Genomic DNA, 19,260 nt, shown 5'->3' with positions numbered 1-19,260 from the left:
GCTTTCTCTTTTATGTTAAGCTCTACGCCGTGCTGTTCCATTTCGATCTATTTACTACTATAATTTATTCTCTTTGACTGCAGAAACCGAGATACAGTAGAGACAATGATATACCGTGGTATGTAAAAGTTTCCGGCCAGATAGATTTTCCACTTTATATTCCGAAAGCGGTATCTACAAGAATTTTAAATAATACTTACTGCGAGTATAAAGACATGACAAGCAAAAGGAAACGGTACAACAAATAGACAGCGTCGCGTAGTTAAATGTTAGATAAAATTTTCTAAAATATCACTTTCGTAATATGAAATGAAAAATTTATGTAACTAGAATCTATCGCACGCTAAAACGTATCCGCGTGTTGGTAAGGCAAGAAGTTTTAACCGCTTAATCGACGATTTCGTTTTTCTTTTAAAATCGGGGCTGTTAGAAAAATCATCGGAGAAATTAATTATGCAAGAAAAGAGTTAACGTTACATAAAATATAGTCTTGCTGTTTGCGTCGTGGTTCGCCGACAGTTTCGAGTTCGTTGCACTTTAAATCGGACGTACAACTTGAAAGGTGATCGACTTAGGGCTCGACTCACGCATGTATCATATGTATTCGTTTGCTTCTAGATAGAAGAAGCGTCTTGAGAAAATGTGTGCTGTCGAACCACACTCTCGGGCTTCTCTCAACGGAAGCTCATCGGCCTGTGGCGCCATTCTTTCCCTTCTTTAAATGCGTAACATCACATACAGATCACTCAATCGATGCGTTCTATCTATCGCGTCTCCTCCTACTTATCTTCGATAAACGTCGACGTTCTCTATTGTTGTTCTTTCTTCCTTCTTTTATGGGGATACCTATACTTCTGTAGAAACATACATATATATATATATATACACATAATATATACATATACATATACATATACATATATATATATACATATACATATATATATATATATATATATATATATGTATGTCGGGAAAATCCGTAAAATTGTAATTAAAGTTTACAGTTGTAATTAAACAATTTGCCGTCATTCTACCCAATTGTACTCGTTTACGATTTGTGATAATAAACTTGGGCTCATACCTGATAGTATGACCCTCGTTAAAAGAAATACCCATAGAGGTACTTTTTTTTTATTTATTTATTAAAATTACAATCAATTCTCGCGTTGAGAATTTTCAGTAATTTTTCTGGCGTGGCGCAGTGACATGGCTGATTATTTATAATAAGTTAATACTTATTATAGATAAGTATAATTTATAAGTATTATAAATAAGTAAATATTACTTAATTTAGATAACTAATTGAATCTGGCGTTTAGGTCTAGCGGGTAGTGCCTCTTCAGCCTGCGAATCTGGTCCGTCGTATCAATTAGTCCAGTGATTAGGGGGTTTCGGTGTTTGTTGACTCTTTTGCTATATCTGTCGCTATATTTTGCTATTTCCTCTTTGACTGTGGGTATCTTGAGGTCGTGGTGTATTGTTTCATTGGTTACATACCAAGGTGCATCAATTAGGGATCTTAGCGTTTTCGATTGGAAGCGTTGAAGTATTTCAATGTTGGAGTTACTTTCTGTTCCCCATAGTTGGATTCCGTAGGTCCAGACAGGTTTTATTACGGTCTTGTAGAGGCTAATTTTGTTCTGTGTGCTTAGGTTGGAGCGTCGGCCAGTGAGCCAATAGAATTTCTTGAGTTTGTCCTTGAGTTGCTTTGTTTTGTTTTGTTTGTGATGTGAATTTTTTTTGGTAATTAAGATTTTTCAGACGGACAGGCAGTCTTTGTCCCAAATTGACCAATTGACAGCGACGTCAATTTCCCTTACTTTCGGAACGAGGGCTACGCTCGACGAATCCAATGATCTCGTGTCCTTTGGACACGCCCCATCATAGTTTTCCTCTGAGGCATTATTGGGGCGAAAATTCATTCTTCCTTGCGATCTCATCGACGAAGAGAGTAGCGCCTTACGATCTGTGAGTATTACACGTTTCAGTTAGAGCAAGTATATCTATCATCCCGTTGACCGCGGATTCGTTATCGAACCTAAGACCAACGTCACTAGCATCGCAAGTGTCCAACCACCGCTGTTGATTGTCGAATCGGTAGTGTTGATACTCGTAGTACCAGGCCGTATCTTCGTTATAGCACAACGATGGCCAACTCCAAGGGAGGTCTATCAAACGCCCACAACCCTGTTCCTGACTCTTCTCCGACATATATATGTGTATATATATATACAATTTTAATAGAAATGCAAAGAATATAAATGCGAAGATGGCGAAAGAAAAATTGGAAATGATCATTAAAGAGAGAATGTTGTTTTAATAAGTTTAATTAAAGCATAGCGAGAAGAAACGAGGTAGTTAATGTCATGATTAATATTAACGAGCATCGTCACAGACGCCACTGTGTACGTTTATCGTCTGCGAGCAGGAGCTGCAAGTAAGTCTGAGTCAAACAATTCACGAGATAATTTCTACCAACCGAGATAAGCGACGTTCTTACTGTTAGCCTCGATATGGATTATTGACTCGATTCTTCGAGAACGTTGGCAATCATAATGATTCGCTCGGTTATATTTCATTAAAGGCATCGATTCAACGAACTAGTTGTTCGTCCTTAAGCTGTGCCAAAAGTAACAATTCGTACATGATATATCTATCGATTTCTGTTACATCAGTATAAAACTCATGTACGATCGGATCGCGTTGTCCAACGATGTTTCAAACATTCGTATTGTTTTTATTTTTATTTATTATTGCTTAGTTCGTGTCTTTCGGCTTTGGACGAGCTTTCGGTTTTACATCTCTTTTACCTATTTCGCTTCTTATATATCTACCTCCCCTCTTATCCACTCTGTTATATCGCACTCCCTTAATTATTGCTATCTCTAAAAACTAAAAACTATTTTGTATTGCCCTTCTCTTCTCTATTATTGCTTTTAGCTCTCTTAGTCCTCCTCCAGTCTTCCCTCTCTTCTGTCCCTTGGTCCTCCCATTATTTCGCATTCTTCTATTACCCGAGGGTTTTCTTCTTTCCTTTTACATAGTCTGAGTCTTTTTTCTCCCTCTTCTTTCCAGCATTCCCTCGCTTTGGTCTTGCTAATGTTTTTCTGTCCTTCCACTTCATCCTTCCTTCTAAGTACTTTGGTAACTCTTCTTTGGCGATTTTTAACATTCGTATTATTTCTTTCTTCAATCTGTAGAACGAGCGTCTTACTTTTGGTGTTCGCTTCTCAAAGTGTATTTGCAAATCGAACGTTTCGTTACATTATACATAATCGTTTCGTGTGGGCGGTCACTGCTTTATTCATATTACTCGGTTAGTAAGTCACTACATTCTTTCTTGCCTTTTTTTTTTCCTTTTCCTTTCTTTTTCGTATCTTCGTTACTTATGAAATATTTATAAATTGCGACTTGTTACGGTGATCCCGATGAAAGGGAACAGCAGCCTCGAGAGAAAACAAGCGATAAAAATACACGGTCATAAATGGAAGGTTAAATCAAGGCTACGAATGCATACGTTCATGCTCCCGATAATGATTACGCGTTCTATATGCGTGAATGCGTGACATACATTCCGATACGTTGATTGTAATCTGCTGCATTCAGCAGTGGTTCACCCTCATCCTTTCAACTGCATTGATACGAATATTTTTCAAACAGCCTTTAGTAAACGTGTGTATTAATTATATACGGCTGTTTCTTTTTTCCTGTTTTTGTCGGGCGTTAAAAGACGCGCGATTTTTCTGTCGAATTATTCAACAACGTTTCTTGTATTCTTTCATTTTTAGGCTTGCACAATATATTATGTGCATAAAAAAGTCAGCGTTTCATGAATAAAATCGAAACAAACAGTGAGCAGAATTTTAAGTATAGCTACGGGTTGAATACTTTCTCGTTTTCCATTTTCCGCCGGCGAATTACTCAACATACTGAAAATAAATTACTCTTAACGTCCACTGTAATGTAAATAGGAGAATGATATAACAATCATTTGTTTAGCACGAGCGAACACTGACGTTCTTTTCCTTTGCTTCGTTATTAGCGGTTGACCTTTAAGGGTACTTTCAGACCTCATCAATAATATCGTCAATATTTCAAGATTCTCAATATCGTTGCGGCTTGTCAATAAATATTGACGATATTGACAATACGTACCGTCAATATTTACCGACAAATCACAATTTTTCTCATACGTTCGATATTTATCGACGATACATCTCGTTCGTGCAACGATGTCGAGTAAGAAGCAAACTTGTGCAGCCATCATTTTAGCATCAACGAAGAAATCAAATAAGGAAAGAGTATGAGTTAGGGAGTGGCTTCTAAGAAGAGATATATTCGCACACACAAGAAGTTCGAATATTCAGACGAAAAGATTTTCAAAATTATTTTCGTATGAGTAGCACGTGTCCCTTATACGTACTACGATGATGAGAATCTTGAAATATTTACGATATATATATATATATCGCACGTCTGAGGGCCACCTGAAGTGTTCCCTCCTCGAATACAAGTTAAATAAAGAAATAACTTTTATAAGGATTATTATAAAAATTATTATTCTTATTTATTAATTATTATCTTTCAATTTATAGCCGACGGTTGTAGTTTCTGTTTAGGACGCGTCACATATTCAGAAATCTTTTTAACTCGTGCGGATGTTAAAAAGCGTTTGACGCGTTCACTTTCGTTTCACCGTACTTATTTCTACACGTTCTCAGTCGATTAATACGCGCTTGGCAATCACAACGTCGTTGATGTCCATGTAGAACACGTTGGCATATCGCTTCATCGACCTCGTTAGTGCCAAAAGAGTTTACCGAATGGCATTCGAATGGAACTCTATTTATATACGTATATATAGAGTCACTTCTATCGTCTGTATGTTCATAGTTTGCAGTATGCGGCTCGTTTCAATAGGACAGTCCTCGTATCCATTTAAACGACAAAGAATGGAAGCGTTACAGCGTCGAAAGAAGGAAGTTCGTATTAGATCGTTCATGTTACATAGTTGCTAAATAGCGCACACGAATCCACTACGAACTTTCGATTTTTTATTCCGTCTTTGTTATCATATTTACGGATAAATCGTTGTTGCTGCTGTATATGTATAATCGAACAATATTTGATACATTTTTCAGGTGTCCTCTTCAACTCTTTGTAGAGCTTAACGATAATATCAATATTGCGGGGTGTAACATAATATTATACCGTTACAGTCTACTGCTACGAAATTATGCCTTTTTATCAGGAGGTATTCTTCATTTAATTGATAATATTTATTTTAATATCAACCTGATCTTTATTATTGCCGCCTATCGTTTTGTTTGTTTTCTAATTGTTTTGGTACCGAAGGTCTAGTAACTAATTACAATAAGTTCGAGAGATTGGCCGCAGGCTAATGTGAAAGAATTCTAACAACTCTCGAGGCTAATTACCGCTAATTGAGTGGCTGTTGAAACGATTACTATTTCGTATTACATTTCATGGGATCGGTGATCCCATCGGTAGACACAAGATGATTATGATTTATAAGAACATCTATCCGCGTAATAACGTTTCATGATGTATCGACAACGTTTTATCATATCACTCGCTGCTATCATATCGTTAACAGAACTCGCATCTCTCGTCCACGTACAGCTAACATTTTTATCGTTTTTGTACGCGTCGATCTGCTGCTCGAACAGTGATCGATGAACGCGTTTCAATTTTCATGTTTCCTTCGACACACAGCTAAAGTGCAATTAGTCCGCTAATTAGTCACCGTAATCGGTTGGCGCCTGATTTTAAATAATCACCTCGAATAGTTAGCATAATATAGGAACTGCTAAATTAAAATACATCGAATAAAATGAGTAGTACTGACAGTGGTTTAACGAAGCTTGTAATTAACGATTACTTTAATGTTTAACGATTAATTACCGTGATATAGTCCATCGATAGTTGCATTAGTATTAACGAGGTCTGGCCCTTTCGCACTGTCCTGATAATTATTAGCGAAACTTTACGAATCACAATTTTCATTTGTTAATAGACAGAATAGTCACAAGCTATTGATATTAATAAATTCTTTTGTATTATAATAACAAGTCTGGCAACGAAGCGAACGGAATTTTAAATGCAAATTTTACAAATTGCTAATTGGCCAATTATTCTGCGCGACGCAAAATAATAAACTTGCGAAGAGTAAAGGGTCTATAACTTGTCGCTACAATGCGTAACTTGTCAGCGATATTAATCGCGCGCGGTGGCAGCGCGAAATATTTGTCAATATTTGAAAAAAACATATCAGAAATCTGAAAATAGTAGATTTACGTGAAAGGAAGTTACTGCCAGTAGATACGTATTTAAACGATGAATCACTGTGTACTGACTCGAAGATGAGAAAACAAATTTCTCCTAAAATTTCGTAGAATTCGTCTTCCAAGACTATAGAGATAAACGTGTTGGTTTTCAAAAGACGATATTTGAAGATACCCTATCTTGAACAAAAATGTTCATTTTCCATACTGCCGCCACCTAATGGAAGGAAGTCCTCTTGGTTTCCCCTCTTTCATTTCTTTGCGCTTGTATCTATCGAGTCTGTGTGAGCATTTCCTTCTCTCTCCGGATGAAACTCGCAGAATTCTTCTCTCAGCACGACCCTTTCTAAAAAGAATTTGCAACGCGATATCCGATCGAAGCCATACGTCGAAGCGTTTACTGTGTTTTTATTAGACGACGTTTTAACGCTATCGACGAGACATTGCCAGCACGACATGAATTGCAAAGCAGTTTCCTTTGTCCAACAACGACCAGCACAGTAAAGTTCTTTGATTAGTATGCGCAGAAAAGAAACCTCTGACAATTTATTGACTCGTGCCTGGAGGTTCGTGCTAGACCGTTGTTACGTAGACATTCTAATGTCCAGTCTTACCGCCAGCTAATTTTCCAACGAAATTTTCAAGCGCAACACGCGAATTTATCGAAAATAAAAGACCTGGTAGAATCCAAGAAGCAATTAAATACGCAAAAAGCGGATACTCGAGTGACTGAAATTGTTCGAAACTGCGTTTCATATACAACAGATGATAATTTCTCTTCTTGGTTTTTTAATTCATCTTCCTAATCTTCCTAAACTGCTTTCGAGTCTACACATGTCTTTTAGTAGTTTCGCAGGACCAGTTTCCTCTTGCGCTCCGTATTATTCAAAGTTTAGCCTTAAGTTTGCCTATTATTTGTAATACTTACTTATAAAGTATACTTATCTATAATAAGTATTAACTCATTATAAATAACCAGCCATGTCACTGCGCCAGGCCAGAAAAATTACTGAAAATTCTCAACGCGAGAACTGATTGTAATCTTAATAAATAAAAAAAAAAATTTGCCTCTAACGCAGGATGTTGTTGGAATAAGAGCTGTTGGAGAAATCGACGACTAAAGCTGTATCTTCGATCAATATCCCGCGAATCCGTGAAAGGTAATATTCTTCGTTGAATTTTATCGTGCGAATTCACGGGATATGATATTTTCGACGATTAAAGCGAACTTCACAATAAATTCTAAGCCACAGTCGAAATTCACGTTTCCTGAATTTAGCCAGAACCGTTGAAACGGTTACTTACTCGGTGGAAACTTTCGCCGTGTTGCGTCAACAGGTGAATTAGTCGGCATCGAAGCGGAAACTTGGTTTAATTCACCAAGAATATACTTGGCGGACACCTAATTCGCTTATCAACGGGAACATCCCGTTGTTAACGAAGATGATTCACGAAGAAAGAATTTTTTAAACTGTCGGTGAACCATGACGAAACGTATTGAACAATATCTTTACGAGTTTAGAATTTCCGAAATGAAAACACCGTCCCAAAGAAACTTTCAGCTGACCTGTACTTTCTCTTGCGCCATTATGCAGACCTATTGGCACATAAGATCGCCTTACAAATCGAGTTATGCAAGTCATTTAAAAAATTATAATTAGGCTGCGGATTTTTATGACTTACTGACGCGCCATAGCAAATATTCCGAGTATAATACTCGATTATAATAGTCGAGTGGCACATATATCGAGATATATAGAAAACACAAGTTTTGCCTAAATTTTGATTTTTGCGCGTTCATAAAAATTACGAATCGTCGTAAAATATTTGTCGAAATCTGAATATCATTGCCTCCATTACTGTATCGTTCGTTGTTAAAAGGAACATCCAACTCGAGAAGGGTAAGTCGGAAATTTTCAGCAACGTTTCTTTTACTTCTCGACATGTACACGCGTTCCAATGTTCGTATACAGCAAGTGTAACGTGGATTATATACGACCCGAATTATCTGGAATTGTTCAGTCAGTTCCATGTAGCATCGGTTGAAGGTAACATCAGATGTCTGTAGTCGTATCGAAACGGAATGGAAGTCTCGTTTTTCTTGTTACAGGCATACCGAGAGGAACAATGATCGCTTTCACCAAAAACCGCGGCATGCGAGCCCCGAGAAACGTTCGAGGTCTTTGGCCCTCTCTCCTTTCGTCCAACTCATATTTCTTGTTATCTTGGCTTTACAAGTATCGAAGGAGGAAATTATTCGGCGATCGGAAAATCGTGATTCATTGGGATACGGGGAAAGCGAATGCATAGGCCTCTCTTTCGCTTACGATCCAGCTAAATCGCCACTGATATTCGCGAACGTCGTTACGCGACTCGCTGACCTGAAAATCCTCCTACCGCATCGATATGCTTCGAAGTTGAAAAAATTTCTACGAGTTTCCAGAGAGCGTGGAACAAACGAGCCTCTTTTCTCCACACTGTTCGAAGCGCGCTTTAACGAGCCTAACTTAACTAGATCGCTCAGTCAAAGACTTCTATAATCGCGAAACTCAGTCGGCTTTAATTCTTGCGAATTTTAACATTGTATAATTTATCTTCGAGAAAAATGAGACGGCACGGAGAACGGTAATATGAACGCTCGAATAACGTAATTGCTTCGTCGCATTCTTGAATAAAGCGATTATTACGGATGAGATAAGTCTTCCTAATTTCATTCACGTAATAATATTTTTAACCGCCTGACGGATTAAATAATTTCGTGGAAAATTTTAAACGTAGCTCCTCCGTGGACAACTTTGAAGATTTCATGGATTACGAAAACTATTCTTTGATAAATCGTAATCTGGCTTATATATTCGTCGTGTCGAATGAACCACGAGTAGGAGAAGCAGAGTAGCGCGAGTTTGCACGAATGCAAATGTACCTCGAAATAGGTCAATTTCAAGCAGTGTCACAGGTGAGATCCATCTGTCGAGATCTGTTGACCTTAGGACCGCGAATCGGAACGATTTCACCGGATGAAGTTCGCTTTCTTAATGGAAAGTGTTGCAGCGATTTCGCGTGTTTTCCTCGATATCGGAGTATATATCACGGTGAACGATACATCTTCTAAAATATCACGTCTTTACGACCATCGATTATAATAATCGATGAATATTTTTCTTTTTCTGCCATCCGACAAATTGGACGAAACGAAGCGGAGCAACACGTGGTCGCGGCGCGATTCTGAGAAAACGTGAAACTTCAAATTTGAAAGTGGTCGTTCGATTTGCCAACCTAGGAAAAGAAAGCACATACATAATACACCGTTGTGAATTTGAAAGTATCGGAATACTTTGATACATCCGTGGCGATGATATTAGATCGAGTGATAAGTTCACCAGCGTTTTACCAAACAACGAACGAAAGCATATTGTGCAATACGTTTCGCCAAAACGAACAATTCCTTTCCGTGACCGTACGTACGTCGCGTAAATTACTGTGAGACCGCAAATCGTATCCGTCCGTTTTACGAGCGGTGAACTTTCCACACAGGGCACACATCCAGCCACCGCTTTTCATAACCGTAAATCGTCCGAGTTATTTTTCTATGAGCGCCACTTACGACTTATGAGCGATTGTGTGACGAGATGGTACGAGGACATTGCGAACGCGTTTAAGCGAGTCGGCCTTTGGTAGGAGCGCCGGTAATTGCGCTGGAAAACGCGAGCGAATCGTCACGCTCGGTCACTCCTTTTATATGGAACAAAACGAGCCACGTGCGTCGTATACGGACGACGATCGAACACGCGTCCAACGTCTATCGTAGGTGATTCGAATGAAAAGAGTAGCTAATTCTACTAGACAGCGTCTAACGCATATACGTACGTCGTAAGAAGAGAATAGTGGGCGGTCGTGGTCTACTCGGTGGCAATGTAACGCAAGAGAGGAAGGAAAATACAAGCAGGCCATATTTGTATACGCGGCCAACTGTCCTCGATTCTGAAAATTTCCCACGTGTCATTGAACCGTTAGATTAACAGATGAACCAAAGGGGACTATAACGAGCCACGACCTTTTCGTTGATTCGTCGTGATTCGAATGAATCGATGGAAACTGTTACGAACACTTACTTGTTGCGTACATGCTGTTCCTCGTTGCTTCTTTTCGCTCCTTGTACCCTCTAAAACACATCATGACACTGTGTTTCAACCGTTGCGAGTTTTTTTTTTTTTATTTATTTATTTACATTTTACAATTTGTCCAATAGGACATTTGGTAAAATATTATAGCTTAGTGATATAGTAATATAGCATGTGGATGGCTACCCCCAGTGGGATACCATCTTCGAATTTGATTGATTTATTTCGTTGCGAGTTGAATTCAACATTTATATGTGTCTACGTTTCGTAACTATAAAATTACCCGCGAATTTTCAATTTCTATATACATTAGGTTGTCCGAAATGTTTCTTTCGTTTTATAAGGAAATAATAGACGCACATTGTTTTTTGTTTTATATTAGTTTATTGAGATCCACAGGCTGAAGAGATTCGAAGATGGTATCCCACTGTGGGTAGCCATCCACATGTTATATTATTATACCACTAAGCTATAATATTTTACCAAATGTCCTACTGGACAAATTGTAAAATGTAAATAAATAAATAAAAAAAAAAAAAAGAAACAGGCTGAAGAGACACTACCCGCTAGACCTAAACGCTAGATTCAATTAGTTATCTAAATTAAGTAATATTTACTTATTTATAATACTTATAAATTATACTTATCTATAATAAGTATTAACTTATTATAAATAATTAGCCATGTCACTGCGCCACGCCAGAAGAAATTATCGAAAATTCTCAATGCGAGAATTGATCGTAAATTTTAACAAATAAATAAAAAAAATATATTAGTTTATTGAATTGTGCACGAACATAATAATAGAAATAGAACAAAATGGATCATACCTGATTCAATAAAATAATATTTTTTTTTATTTATTTATTTATTTATTAAAATTACAATCAATTCTCGCGTTGAGAATTTTCAGTAATAATAAAATAATATAAAACAGAAATTGTTGTTCATCTATGATCACCTTATGAAACGAAAGAAACTTTTCGGGCAATCTAATATTTGTTGATGTTAACGCGATATCGAGAAATAATTTGCAATTTTCTTTTCCAAACAGACTGGATTATAGCAGATAGAAAAAAAGTAGATCGAGAGAAAACTAGTTTCTTCTTGCGATTATCACGCGCAGGAACATTAGCGTGTCGTTAGAAGTTGCTGCAGAAGGAAATACTTATTTCGTAGCGCTGTACGAAATTTCTCTTTAATTACGGACCTTTCGAGGAAACAAAGAGTAGAATTTCGAACGGAACTTCCTTGCGCGTAAGGGAACAGATAAAAACGTTGCCCGTGAAAGAGAAATGTACGGCGCAACGCGCAGAAATGCTCGGGAATCGTTTCGATTCTTCGCGATCTGCGTTTTCACGTCGCTTCGTAGAACAATGCACGCTTGTCGCGAGAATGCGCCCAAAGAATCGCCAACGTGGAAAAAAATGCTCGAGCTATTGAAAGAAAGAACGAAAGAAAGAAAGGAGGAAACTCCTATAGTAGCTAATAAAAAGAACATCGGCTCTCGTGTAACCTGTTTTAGAAAAGAACGTTAAAAGGATAACTTTTACCTAGTTTTACTCAGTTGACCAAAAGTCAATTTAAAACCACAATTCCATCTTCGGAATTCTTTTGAAACGCGTCTAATTATCCTTTCGCGTCTCTTTATTCCGATGTTCGTTTCTTCGTTTCTATATCGAGATTTAGCGAAAGTTTCGAACATCAAAGCTTCGAACGTTTCAAGCTTCTCCAGCGCTCTGAATTGTTTTCCCGTGTTATTTTACGCGTTATTCTGAGAATTTTGCTATCATCCGGATCAAGGTATTTAAAAGTTCCGTCTTTCCGTTCCATTTTTATACTGTTTCCTCGAAAGATCGCGAGACGATTGCAAAAACACGAAATAAGTTCTACTGGGAAAACATTATAAAGATCAGGATTATACCGATCTTTGTTTATTATATAGATTTATCTATCGTGATTGAAACAGAGAAAGGATTATATCTATTTAATTAGAACTTAGTGCAATAATGTGATACAACTAAAGCAACTAAATTTCTTTAAGTACTGACCTTGCAACTAACAACTCACAATGATTCGACAACTTACAACGGTTCGACTTCTTACAACTAATAACTCACAACGACTGGACAACTCACGAATAACTATTATCCCGAAATTAATTGGAGCTTCACCAAGGAAGCCTTTGTACCTAGAGCTTTCGTTATTGCTACAACGTACACGTGTTTTGCAGGTATTGACACAAGTAGTCATATAGGGCGACAGGTAATGACCCCCCCATCCCTCTCATCCCACCCCTCCCCAAAGTTACACAGCACCCAAAAAGCAAGCTACCGAAGAGTCCTGTTTTGCGACCAAGTTTTCAGGACAGAAAAAACAAACAAAAACAAAATCACATAGAAGCTCCGCTCCCCCAGCGGCTTAAACCCAAAAATTATACTAAACACGAAAAATGCAAAGCGCCGTTGCGTATCGGTACTTTTGCCTAAAACATCACTACAAAAATTCACCGTCTATTGTGAATACCAAAATGTATTTAAAATTATATCTTGGGTTTAATAAACATCTTTAAATAAAAAAGTAATGACCCACCGGGATTTCTCATCTTTCCCGGCCTGTAAGCACTTTTATTGTTTTCTAACTGTGATTCATCGAGATGTCCGACGGTTTTCTCTCCATAATACAATATTTATATTCTCAACGCAAGAATTGATTGTAATTTTAATAAATAAATAAAAAAAAATAAATACAATATTTATGAACGCGATAAAAGCGAAAATATATTTCATAAACTATATTTGTAAATATTCTTAAAATATTTGTGTCGAGTAGAAAGTGTCGAGTTGATACTTGTTCGTCCTGCATTATTAACTTTTTATCTTTCTAGTTGGTAAAAGTGTTTTTTTATTTATGTATCACAACTCAAGCAGGCAGTAGGATTACTACACGATATTCATCGTGCGTCATGCATAAGTATGATCTATGACGGACACAACGAGGATGGAAATCGCGTGGAAGCATAAAAGTGAAAGAAATCAAAAGGAAGAGGCAAAGGGAGATAGTTTCCTATTACGTAGGCTGTATGCGTCGCGCCACTTCCGGATGTTAAACCTTTACGTAACATCGACATGCCTTATCTTTATCGACATCCATAATTGCACGGTTACGTTTGCATCTTGTCTCGTTGCCGATATTACAAATCGCTTCTTTCCTTGCGGAACATTTTACACGTGTATAGATCCTTTTTTGTGCGTGTCCTAGGAAGGTTCCTTTTTTACTCAGTCCTTACATAGGTCTAAAAATATAGAAATTAAAATACGCAAAATATATCCACAAATATATATGTATATTTCAAGTGCAAATGATAAAGCAGCTAAACGTCTTCTATCTATTTTAATTATTTTAGCGTGCCGTCCAAGAGTTAAAATAACATAGAATGATACATCTACAAATACATAGAACATAGATAGAACAGAATCGGACATTTCATACGTTGAAAAAGAGGAACATGCACTGGAAATACTTAGAAGTCTCAACATTTGGAATAATAATATTTAAAAAGTTACTCGCAAGGAAAACGGTTGAATATACTGCGAACGCTTACGTTGCACGGCTTTAGAATGCTTTCTGCGAAAGTCTGCAGCCAAGAAATTGCACACAGTGCGAAAGTTGCGAAATATTTCTTGAACGAAGTTCAAACCAGCCGGTTCTCGATCGCGTGCGATGTTCGACGCGTGAAAAAAATTGACGACGCGCGATCCTTACACGCGGAATATATAATCGAAAAGAACGAGCCACGAAGAACACCGGAATGGAAAAGCGTGACTCAGTATCGGTTAAATGACGTCGGAAATGCAGGAATACAGGCGCGTCAGCGTTTTTCTAATAGGTATGCACATGATGCACAAACGTTTTTCGCGGTTCGTTCGCGCGAACATTGTTGGCCGTGCTTGGCGAGCAAGGCGGTTGCTCGAGGATGTTCAGGAACGAGTTCTGACTAAGCTATTTTTACAGCATGTCGCATATGATACGGGACAATCGTGAGTCACGTTTTAAAAACTGGTTTCATCGTGGATCTCGTGGATCGCGTCTTATGCGTTCACGCGTTCGCCATACCTGCCGGCCAGACGCACGAATCGCAACTATATGCACTTACGATTCTCTTCTTGGCGAATGGCCTTGGAGCAGAGAATATCCAGCAGTTCGTTTTCGGCGTGAATCGAACTCCAATTCAGCCGATATTTGCTCCCGTTTTGTCATGGCCACTTTAAAATGTGCTTTAAGTAACCTTGAAATGTATAATAACCGACTCCGCTGTTATAGGAACGTTAATTGTCACAATAACAAGACAGTAGTACGTATAATCTATAGTAATTAGGCTGCAGATGTTTATGCACTTGCGGGAAATTTAGCATTATAGCATCGAAAGACGACGTTGACATTAATCAATTGCTACTGTGATCCTTGTATTCTTATATCGTTAGGTCTGATGTTTTTATTTTAGCAAGCACAAATATCTTTGCAATGTATCAAGGAATACAGGTAATCTGTTAAAAGAATTTTCTGCCTTTCGTTCATAACAAACACGGATTTGCATAAATATAGACGATATACTAATAACATGTTACGAAGTAAAAATGTCAAGACCGTTAAACATCTTGGAAGTTTCCTTGTTTTAATACACCGTTGTTATCCAGACGCTTGGAAAACTATAGTATTAGACAGACAGCGTGCGAAGAAAGATATAATAGAACACGACGAAAGTTTTATCGCTATACCGCTGTAACCATACAACGCAGAGTTACGTATTTAGCTGTGGCTATTATATCATGGTATCTGAAACTGTGACGGTACGGTCTCTGGAGAAAGATCACGCGAATCACCTTCGAGCATGTTCCGAGTTCCTCAAGGACGAAGCAGGATTCCGGTCCAACTATGGTCGGTCGATTACCTATACCTGCCTAGTAGCTTTACGCGCAGACCTGCTTCTTTCAACCTTTTACATACCTCAATCTTAAAGAAAATATGTAATTGGTATTCTCGTAACGAGAAGGAGACAGGAATCGATATTGGAACGTATCAAATGGAAATTATAAAGGAAAATGGCAGAGTATCTTTTCATTTCCCTGGAAACACGAAGATGGCTAAGCATCATTTTCGTTGCGAGCATTTCGATTCACTTCTTCGTGTAACCTTGGCTTCGAATTTTTGTGCCTCTGTTTCGTTCTCGTTCCGACGAACGAAACAAAGAGGCGAAGAATCAGAGTAAGAACCGTGGTATGCAAATTTTCTAGCACGCCGAGTGCACAAGTGTGAGAATGCGTGGAAGGTAGGCGCGATAAGCTCCTCGTAAATGAACAGACACAAGTTTGGAGAGATAAGTAAGCGGATGGCAAGCAGGAACGTTTTGCAGTGGAGAGACCGAGGTAACCGGGCAGGCGAGCACAATCGCCAGGAAAGCCGGAAATTTCTAGAAGGAAAACGACGTGACGCCCAATATACTCCTGGCACAGACAAACGCGGTTTCATGATGAGTTGCGATTTCATCGGGGAAATTCTACGCGGAACTCGGAGAAAAGTTGGACAGATATCGGATTAAGTTGCTCGATTTACGTCTTGTAATTTTTAACGAGTTTATTTATGTTTAACGTTATTCTACTGTTTGGACAAAACGTTTAAATACAAAATAAATTAGACCCTTTGATGCAATAAATGAAACGAAAATACAATAAAATAATACGAAAAGAACACACGCAAAAACAGAAATTCAGGATGTCTGAATTAAAAGAGATTGATTTACGGACTAAACTTTCGCCGAATATTCGTAAAACAAGTAAAACGAGTAAATTCAACATCGTGTAACCGAGTGTTGTTTGAAGCTTATATAATGCGTGTAGTTGCAAGTGCAATTCGCTCTAACATTTTATACGTAATTAAAAGACGAAACAAATGTATTGTTATCCGTAAAGTGAAACGATGTTGCGATATCTAATGATGATAAACGATAATTAACGAATAATACCAAGTTTTCAGATAAATTGCGCGGTAATATACCTCTACCATTCGTTGACAATTGCTTGTACACCAAAAATACATACTTTATGCGCATATTATGCGCATCCTTGGCTGCTAACTTTTTCACCTTCTACCTCTATTCTATTTTCTTACACACTGCACACATTTTCTGCCCGTGCCAGTCTTATAACTTGATATTTATACAGTGTCCGGCTCAATAACATACACAAACGGGCATCAGGTGATTGCTCGTGAAAAAACAAGGAAGGAATATGTAATGTGATGTTATCGTACGAGGATTAGTTTGCGAGAGAATCGGCTCGAAAGGTATATTAGAGATTACGAACATTTATATAATTTTGCATTCTATAAGTATCTGCAATGTATCTATATAAATATCTACAAGTCTGTTGTTTGATATTGGCGTCGTTGTAACTGCACTCACATTTGTTATAGAACACTAAATAAAGTAAAGATAGTTTTTCGTTTTTTAGTAAATATCAAAAGTATAGTCGTAGTCGGTAGTATAGTAGGCTGTATAATATCAGAATTTTATCTTTGAAACCAGATAAGGTGCTTGACGTGTTAGTCGAGGGAATTTGAAACAAACGATATGCAACTAAGTGCAGATGGACCAGCTTTCCCTTAGGCAAATGCTCAATTTCGAACGTGTATCGATTCGACGACGAAATCACGTTTTACAATACACGTTTTACAGACTTTGCGTTTCTAATGTAACAAGAAAAGTAACGACGAGAAAGAAGGTAAAGAGATCTCGCTTTCCTTGCTGACGAATGTGTAAATTTTAAACGTCACTGCACTTAAATTGGAAATCTCAATGTGGATGGTACATAGTACAAGTAACATTGACATTGCCGGTTAATTTCCGGTCGACAATAAAAGATAGGCATTGCGTCATAGCAGATAACAGCGATAGAAGAGCAGCAACAAAGCAGAGAAATTTCACATCGTCGAATACGTGGGCGTGTCACGTGCGCAACTCCTCATTGAATTCTATCACAGAAATGAAGGATTTCATTTTGGAACCTTTGAAATCTCTTCGACGTAATAACGCCGTAAATTGTCGAAAAATATATTTGACCAGTGAGTCATTCACAATCAAACCATTTAATGCGTGATCGCGTAAGTACGTAAATAAATCATGCAAATAAATTTACTAGATAAGGATATGCACTAAAAGAGGTAGAGTTCTAACAAAAGAAAGAAGATAAAATGACGTGCATTGTAAAAATGAAATACAAATAGTACAAGTAAAATGCTGAAGGAGCCATGTTCGAGGGTATAGAGAGGTATGTACTTTCGCGGCAAGATCAAAAAATAATTATTCAACGGATGCTGCATCACTGTGATCTCTCTCTCTCCCTGCCAGATACCGGGAGGTCGTCAGGAATATCGGCGCCACATGTCTTGCAACACAGCTGCTTACGATGTAAACTTACAAGAGACAGACAGACAGACAGTTTCTACAGTCAGCAGAAACGATAAGAATCGAAACTGTACAAAGTGTTTGGCTCCGATTTGGATGAAGAATCGAGTCTTCTATCGATACAAAGCGTACTGGAGCATGGAGCCACACCAGTACATAAGCATGCAGTGATTTCGTTTAAAACTCATTTTTTTCGTATCGTACAATTTGCGTTCTTACAACGCAATTTTGCTTTAGCATTGATTTGCTTCTTACATATCTTCCTACATGCGACGCGTATTGTCCATTCTTTCTACCTATATTCCTGGACATCCTGCAGCCTTTTTTGAGTCAACACCGTCTTCTATAATAGCTAAATATATCTTTCGCATCGTAAAAAAAATACATGGCAATCAGCATTTCGACTATAATTATTATCAGACTGCGATTGTTTGTGCATTTGCGGGAACTTGGAGGATGCAAGAATGCACGTGATGCATCATGTAGAAATATATAATTCGAGGATGGTATCCCACTGGGGGTAGCCATTCACATGTTATATTATTATGCCACTAAGCTATAATATTTTACCAAATGTCCTACTGGACAAATTGTAAAATGTAAATAAATAAATAAAAAAAAAAAAAAAAGAAAAGTAGAAATATATAAAACATCCAAAGTAAGGTATTCGTTGTGAAACGTAGTAAGTGAAACAAACAAGCCTTCGTGTTCCATTCCTTTCTCTAACTATATTCATAGAGTATGAATTTACATAAAAATCTGCGGTCTAATTATTACTTAATATCACACGGGTGTAATTAACTACTAACGAGGGGAGAAATCGGACGATTGACATATTCGTTGATTAAACGCTTCGAGAAAAAAAAACGAGCCCTTTTATGCCCGAAAATATACCTGTTAGTCGATAGACGATCAATTTTTTTTTTTCGTAATCGGGAATAAAAAAAACGCACCGCCTATGCCTAATTCTGTTTAACGCACTGCACGTTAACGATTTCATTTTGTGTCGTCGACCTCCCCTGCCCATGATCGATACCTATCGTTCCGTGAAGAACAAAGGTTAACATGTAACAGGTACGCGACTCGTAGCTACAACGTCCACCACGTTGCGAACTATTCGCTTAGTTTCTCGATATACCGGAACGTTCACGGTGCATGAACATATTTTTGTTTCAAAAATATCTTTCTTCTTTTTCCTTTTTACCATGGACAGCATTTTATCTTTTTATTAAAACGTATTAATATGATCTTTAGATACGATCAAAATATTCGTGAAAACGACAAATAAAAATTGATTAGTATCGTCGATCGATGAGGTATCTTATATAGGTTTCGATATGTTACTAGTTTACTTTATGTTTAGTTTATG

At 37.7% G+C, this 19,260-nt stretch overlaps 1 protein-coding gene and 1 long non-coding RNA gene across 2 annotated transcripts in view; one reads left to right on the top strand and one right to left on the bottom strand.

Moving 5' to 3' along the window:
* LOC117210033 (plexin domain-containing protein 2) overlaps positions 1–19,260 on the top strand; it is a 44,910-nt gene that overhangs the window by 12,480 nt on the left and 13,170 nt on the right. The window lies entirely within an intron of this gene.
* Positions 13,678–15,288, bottom strand: LOC117210041. Its single transcript, XR_004488032.1, has 2 exons — positions 14,034–15,288; positions 13,678–13,724 (listed from the first exon to the last, which is right to left on the bottom strand). It is a non-coding gene; the product is annotated as an uncharacterized LOC117210041 (long non-coding RNA).

The sequence above is a fragment of the Bombus bifarius genome, unplaced genomic scaffold (genome assembly GCF_011952205.1).
Source record: "Bombus bifarius isolate JDL3187 unplaced genomic scaffold, Bbif_JDL3187 scf7180000008199, whole genome shotgun sequence".
NCBI classification, from domain to species: domain Eukaryota; kingdom Metazoa; phylum Arthropoda; class Insecta; order Hymenoptera; family Apidae; genus Bombus; species Bombus bifarius.
This window is presented reverse-complemented; position numbering and strand designations above follow the sequence as displayed.